Below are 7,500 nucleotides of genomic sequence, written 5' to 3'. Positions count from 1 at the left end.
CCTCCAAGTGAACCTGGGTGGAGGCAGGATCGCCCAAGATCTGGTCCTGCAAACCGCCCGACAAATGGAAGTGGACGTGCTGGTTCTTTCCCACACGTATCGACCACCCGAGAACAACCCAAGATGGGCAGTTGATGCCTCCAAAAAGGTGGCAGTCGTGGCCACAGGACGATACCCTCTACAAGGACAATGGAGCAGTGATGTTCCAGGCCTTATAGCTGCCAAGGTGGGTGGCATCACCTTCCTAAGCTGCTACGCGCCACCCAGCCTGTCGCGGGAAGGATTTGCGGAATTCGTTGAAGCAATTGAATTGGAAGCCCAATCCCACCCTCAGGTAGTAGTTGCCGGAGACTTTAACGCTTGGCATGAGGAGTGGGGAAGCCGACGCAGCAATGAGCGTGGGGAAGTACTGCTCGAGGCGTCCCAGCAATTGGGCCTGCTGCTGATGAATCGAGGGAATGTGGCAACCTTTGTTGGAAACGGTGTGGCGACTGCCAGCGTTGTCGACGTGACCTTCGCCAGCTCGTCCATAGCTCAGCCGAGCACTTGGTTGGTAAGAAACACGGACACGCGATCTGACCATAGGTATATCACCTATTCGGTAGGCCCAGCGTCAGCAGACCAGCAGCGTAACCAAGGACAGTCACGTCAACGGGGCCAGCGAGAGCGTTTTCAACATGCAGGCACGCGATTTAAGACGAAACAGTTCTCGAAAGAGAATTTCCTGGCCACGCTACATGGCGAGGGATTCCGAGAGAAGGCAGTCAATCACCAGGGAATGATCTCGGCAATGATATCGGCCTGCGAGAAAACCATGCAAAGGATGACGTCGTCTTTCCCCGACCCTCATCGGGACGTTTACTGGTGGACGCCACTGATTGCTCTGCTTAGGCAGAACTGCGAGCAGACGAGAGATCGCATGCAGCAGACAAGTGATCTCCAGAACCGAAGTCTGGCTGCAGCCCAATACAGAACAGCTAAAGCTGAGCTGGATAGAGCTATACGTGCCAGCAAAAAGGCTGCCTTCCAGGAATTGATCGATGCTGCGGAGGAAAACGTTTTCGGAGCCGGGTACTTAGTAGTCCTCTCCCGTCTTCGCGGTGGAAGGGCCCCACCCGAGACGGAGAGAGCGAGGCTTGAAAGCATCGTTACAGAGCTTTTCCCGCAACATCCGCCCTTCAACTGGCCCAGCATCAGTTCCGAGGAAGAACAGGAACAGCCTGCAGACCAGCAGACTCCATGGACCCAAGTCACGATCCCGGAACTCCGTCTGATAGCTAGCACCATGCCGAACAAAAAAGCGCCGGGCCTTGACGGAATTCCGAACGCCGCTGTCAAGGCTGCAATCCTTGCGTACACGGACGTTTTCCAGGCGTTGTACCAAAGCTGTCTGGAAACGGCTACATTTCCAGCACCATGGAAACGACAGCGGTTGGTACTGCTCCCCAAGCCGGGGAAACCACCGGGTAGCAGCGGGTCATACCGACCTTTGTGCATGCTGGATGCCTTAGGGAAAGTGCTGGAGAAGCTCATTCTAAACAGACTTCACAACCACCTGGAAGATCCTGCTGCGGTGAGGCTGTCAGACAGGCAGCATGGCTTCCGGAGGGGGCGATCTACAATTGGTGCCATTCGAACAGTGATCGAGGCTGGTCAGAGCGCGATGAGATTCCGCCGCACGAACGGGCGGGATAACAGGTTCCTGCTGGTCGTGTCAATGGATGTCAAGAATGCCTTCAATACGGCAAGCTGGCAGGCCATCGCCACTGCACTGCAGATGAAAGGAGTACCTGCTGGTCTGCAAAGAATCGTGAGGAGCTACTTCGAGAACCGAGAGTTGGTCTTCGAGACATCCGACGGCCCAGTAACTCGGTCCATCACGGCTGGTGTTCCACAGGGTTCGATTCTTGGCCCCACCCTGTGGAACACCATGTACGATGGAGTTCTGGACGTCGCCCTTCCGCAGGACTGCGAGATGGTGGCGTATGCTGACGACTTGGTGCTGCTGATTCCGGGCATCGACGTAAATGCAGTGAAGGCTGCAGCCGAGGAGGCGGTCGCCAGTGTCTCTCACTGGATGGCTCAATATCATCTCCAGATTGCGCCGGAAAAGACGGAGTGCGTGCTTATCTCCAGCACGAAGAACCCTACGCAGGTCACCATAAGAGTAGGGGACGTGGAGGTGACATCTTCCCGCACGATGCGTTACCTTGGGGTGACCCTTCACGATCACCTATCGTGGCTGCCCCATGTCCGAGAGGTAACCACTCGGGCAAGGAAGATAGCAGATGCCGTTACCCGCCTCTTGCGCAACCACAGTGGACCAAAGACCAGCAAAGCGCGACTGTTGGCCTCGGTCGCAGAGTCGGTCATCCGATATGCTGCGCCCATCTGGCATGGCGAGGTGACGAAGAGAGAGTGTCGTCGACTTTTGGAGAGGGTTCAGCGAGTCTCAGCACGGAGGGTGGCACGCACCTTCCGTACCGTAAGGTATGAGACCGCCACCCTCCTCGCCGGGCTGACCCCCATCTGTCTCTTGATAGAGGAGGATGCGCGAGTGTTCGAGCGTGTTAATGATCCGGGTCGGTCGATAACGAAGGCAGCCATCCGGTTGGAGGAGAGGCAGCGCACCATCACGATGTGGCAGAGCCAATGGGACGCCGAGGCCGACACCTCCAGATACACCCGGTGGACGCATCGGATAATCCGCGACATCAGCGCTTGGCAAGGCCGGAGACACGGGGAGATGACCTTCCACTTGGCCCAGGTGCTCTCTGGACATGGGTTCTTCAGAGAGTACCTGGCCATCAACGGCTTTACGGAATCCCCTGACTGTCGCAGCTGTGCGGGTGTTCCGGAAAATGCCCATCACGCCATCTTCGAATGCCCCAGGTTTGCTCGAGTGAGGATGGAGTACTTTGGTGAACTGGGGCCGAATCCGGTCACGCCGGACAGTCTTCAGGACTTCCTTATGGGCAGCCAAGACAACTGGAGCAGCTTCTGTGAGGCGGCACGTCGAATAACAACAACGCTGCAGCGTGACTGGGACACGGAACGAGAACAGCGGGCTGCTTCCAATCGTGAGGAAGCTGAAATACAACAGCAGCTACAGCGAGAGGAAGACGAACGCCGCACTGAAGAACGGCGGCAGCTCCACAATGAGGCAAATCGTGCCTACCGCCAGCGCAATAGGAGAAGTCAACCTACTCCACCAGCTCCACCACCAACACCCAGGGAGGCCGCTCGCCTCGAAGATGGGCGACGGAGAGTGGCCCGCTGGCGGGAAAGACAACGAATGATTCGGAACGGTGGAATCCAAATGCTACGAGCGCTGTTCGGCCATGATGCCTGGTCGAGCGAAAGTGACGATGAACCCGATGACGTCGAGCGAGGCGGACTTGATGCTGCCCAGCAGGCAGCAGCAGCCGAAGCCGAAAGAGCGGCACGCTAAAGCTAACTTTAGTAAAAAGAACAACGAAAGTGTAAAAAAAAAAAAGAAAGGTGCTTCGGTACAGATATAGGGTTCCCCTTAAGGGAATGAATTCAGAAGAACAGTTTGGAAAATAGAATTTCAACTAAAATAAACGGAAAGGTGCGAACGCACGGCTAAAAAGTTAGGCTCCCTATGAGCATCACGTCCACCCTTAAATCCCTTCGCAGGGCATAAGGGGCGGATTATGAGAGGGCTGGGTTTTCTTTTCGATGTAACATACGATCAATAAAAATCCACTCGATATAAAAAAAAAGCCAGTTATCCCTGTGGTAACTTTTCTGACACCTCTTGCTAAAAACTCGTTATAACCAAAAGGATCGTAAGGCCAAGCTTTCGCTGTCCCGAAGTGTACTGAACGTTGGGATCAAGCCAGCTTTTGTCCTTATGCTCAGCGTGTGGTTTCTGTCCACACTGAGCTGACCTTTGGACACCTCCGTTATCGTTTTGGAGATGTACCGCCCCAGTCAAACTCCGCACCTGGCACTGTCCATGACGTGGACCGAAAGGACCTGTCCAGGAGTCTTCGAGCCGGGCGGCGCGCGGAACCGGGGGCAAACGTGACATCATAAACGATCGACCGCGCAGAAGCAGTGCACCACGAATGCACCGACGTACGCAAGCTTGTACCCTTGCGGGCCACGGCTCACGGTCGGACAAGCGGGTAACACGCTACACACGACGATGCTACGATGCAGTCTCCCCGGCGGCACCACCCAGCGACACACTGGACGCTGAGCGAGAAACACGGCGCATTGGGCGCGCGCAGGCGAACCGCCGCCACAGCCCCCCGGAGGAGGTGCGCGCACGATCCGGACCTGGGGCCCGCGCTTGTTCCACCCAATCATGTAAGTAAGGCAACAGTAAGAGTGGTGGTATCTCAGAGGCGAGCTCCACGAGGAAGCCCTCCCACCTATGCTGCACCTCCTATATCGCCTTACAATGCCAGACTAGAGTCAAGCTCAACAGGGTCTTCTTTCCCCGCTAGTGCATCCAAGCCCGTTCCCTTGGCTGTGGTTTCGCTAGATAGTAGATAGGGACAGAGGGAATCTCGTTAATCCATTCATGCGCGTCACTAATTAGATGACGAGGCATTTGGCTACCTTTTTTTTTTTTTTTTTTTTGTTATCGAAGGGGAAATCTTGCATAAGACACCTGGGTGATCAACCCCGGTAGTGTGAGATTCTTACTCACTAAAACCCCTCCGTGCCTTCAACCGGCCCCGAGTGGATCACCCGTTAGGGTATCGACGTCACTCGGGCGGTGGATGTCCATCATCCCAGGCAACGAATGGCTTCCAACAGTGGTGATTAGCCACTGTCTAGCCCTCGGCGATGAAGCTACGATGAACTACGATGAATCCTTGTCGTTACTCGTCGTCACTGTCGCTGCTCTGCAAGGCCAACTGGATGTTGGCGAGCAAAGCACGTCGTTCGCCTCGTTCGATGACGTGTCTCCGATGTTGTTGTCGAATCATAATCGTCCGTACTGCTTGATGAACCATGCTCCAGCTATATCTGTTAGCAGACATAACTTCGATGATGTTCTCCGGCGTTAACTCCTCGTCGACTTGATGCTGAAGTCTGATGATCAGTTCACGATGACGTACACAATGGAATATCGTGTGTTCGGCGTCCTCAGGTTCCTCGCACGCATCGCATAGCGGCGAACTCGTTAACTGCATCCGATGAAGCTGGTAGGCGTAGAAGCCATGGCTGGAAAGAAACTGAGAAAGAAAGAAATCTACACCACCAAATCTTCTACTTATCCATCTGTTGACGTCGGGTATGAGACGGTATGTCCACCGACCGTGAACACTCTCATCCCATTCTCGTTGCCATCGTTCCATAGTTGTGACACGTTCCATGTTACGTGCAACCGATCCGGCGATGTTCTCTGCTCGTCTCCGATGAAAAGTCCTGGAGTCCTCGTCCAGGAGGAGATGCAGCGGGATCATTCCCGCAAGCACGCAGACTGCATCGTGAGAAGTTGTCCTGAAAGAAGAGATAACTCGCTGGACTACTGGCCGGTAAAACCGACGTAGCCATTGTCTACGGTTAGCAAATCTAAGGGTATGACACCAAATGGGCGAGGCATACCGGACCTTCGCCACAACAGTAAGAGCAATTACTCGCCTAACATTACTACTTGGACCTGCCTTATTAGGCATCATCCTTACCAAGGTGGTCCATAGCTTCGTCGCTCTCTCCACCGCATACCTGATGTGTGAAGTGTACTCGAGGCGGTCATCTAAGACCATCCCCAAATACTTTAAGCTGCGCGACGAATGTACTACGTGATCACCTACCCTGATAGCCCCATGCTGTATCCTCTGATGGGAACTGACCATAATGAACTCGGTCTTGGTCGGGGCTATCTTTAATCCGTTGTCGGTCATCCATCTGTCGATGATGCGAATCTGGCTGGAAACGAGAATTTCAATATCATCAACACAATTACCTTCCACCAACAACACTATATCGTCTGCATAGCCGATAATCCGTGCACCTTCCACCATTGCAACTCGTAGGACACCGTCGTACATGAGGTTCCATAACGTTGGGCCAAGTACCGAGCCTTGAGGTACACCCGATGTGACTGCAATCTCTGCCGGTCCATCTGTGGTATCATACATCAGCACACGATTCCTAAAATAATCACCAATGATATCATAAAGATATTTAGGAGTGTTAATTCTCTGTAATGCATTAGCAATCGCCAACCACGAAGCACTGTTAAAAGCATTAGTAACATCTAATGTAACAACTGCACAATACCGTCCACTGTATCGGTTTCTGCTTCTAGCTACCGAAACAATGTCCACTACCCGTTGAATCGCATCAACCGTTGATCGACGACTTCTGAAACCAAATTGGTCGTCAGACAGTCCGTTGACCTCCTCGATGTGTGCATTTAACCGTTGCACTATGATGCGTTCGAGACCTTTGCCTGCCCCGTCTAATAGACAAATGGGGCGAACCGAACCCGGTTCCCCTGGTGGTTTGTTCGGCTTCGGTATTAACACCAACCTCTGCCTTTTCCACTCATCGGGGAACTTCGCGTTCTCTAAACAGCCTTGGTAAACCCTGCAAAATGCATCGGTTGCAGTCAACATACCAACTTTCAGCGCCTCATTCGGGATACCATCTGGTCCCGGCGCCTTCTTGTTGGGTAGTCTCCTGGCAACCGCAAGAATCTCATCATTAGTTACCCTTTCAAACTCTCGTGGCTGATCGATACGATAATCAGGCCACACCGTGTTTGGGTGAGTAGGAAAAAGCTCGCTCACCACTTCCCTAAACTCGTCTAATGTCATAGTTCGGGGTCCAATCGAACCCTCGGCCACTTTCTTGAACGTATGATATACAATACCAAATGATGCGTTGTTCGCTGTTCCCAGGAACTCTTTCCACTTCCTCTGTCGGGTATGCTTGATCAATCGCTTGAGGGCATTCCGTGCCACCTTGAACTCGTCCCTAAAAGTAGAATAGAGATCAGTATTAAAAGCTCTTTGCGCTAATCGATCGCGGTGTTTGCACTCTTTGCGAAGTGCCTCAATCTCTAGCGTCCACCAAAATGCACTCTTGTTAGGAGTGTACCTCTTACGCTTGGTCATCGTCGCATTACACGCCGTGACAAGTATACGCATTAAGTCTTCGCTTGTTGTGACCTCGGTCTCAAAAGCGGCTTGCATCATAACTTCAAATATATCTTTGCTAAAATACTTGATGCTCCATCCCGTTATGGGTCGGGACAGGTTACGCACGCTTTGCGTCTCAAGATCTATTCGTATTGCACGATGATCAGAGTTCATATAGCTAGATAACACCTCCCACTTAAATGATCTTGCAACTGTTCTGCTCGCAAAAGTAAGATCAACTACTGACGTACGCCCTGGTCCAACATAAGTTGGGGTGCTGCCGTCGTTCAATAATAATGCGTCAATCTGCGCAAAGGTTGATAAGACCAACTCACCTCTTCGTTTCTGGGTTTCTCCACGCTCGCCAAGT

At 52.9% G+C, this 7,500-nt stretch overlaps 1 pseudogene; it reads right to left on the bottom strand.

Moving 5' to 3' along the window:
* Positions 1-3,369: 3,369 nt before the first annotated feature.
* LOC125907700 (large subunit ribosomal RNA) overlaps positions 3,370-7,500 on the bottom strand; it is an 8,919-nt pseudogene continuing 4,788 nt past the window's right edge.

This window comes from Anopheles coluzzii, assembly GCF_943734685.1.
Source record: "Anopheles coluzzii chromosome X unlocalized genomic scaffold, AcolN3 X_unloc_12, whole genome shotgun sequence".
Taxonomy (NCBI): Eukaryota; Metazoa; Arthropoda; class Insecta; order Diptera; family Culicidae; genus Anopheles; species Anopheles coluzzii.
Note: the sequence above shows the minus strand (reverse complement) of the source record. Positions and strands in the feature narration are given on the sequence as shown.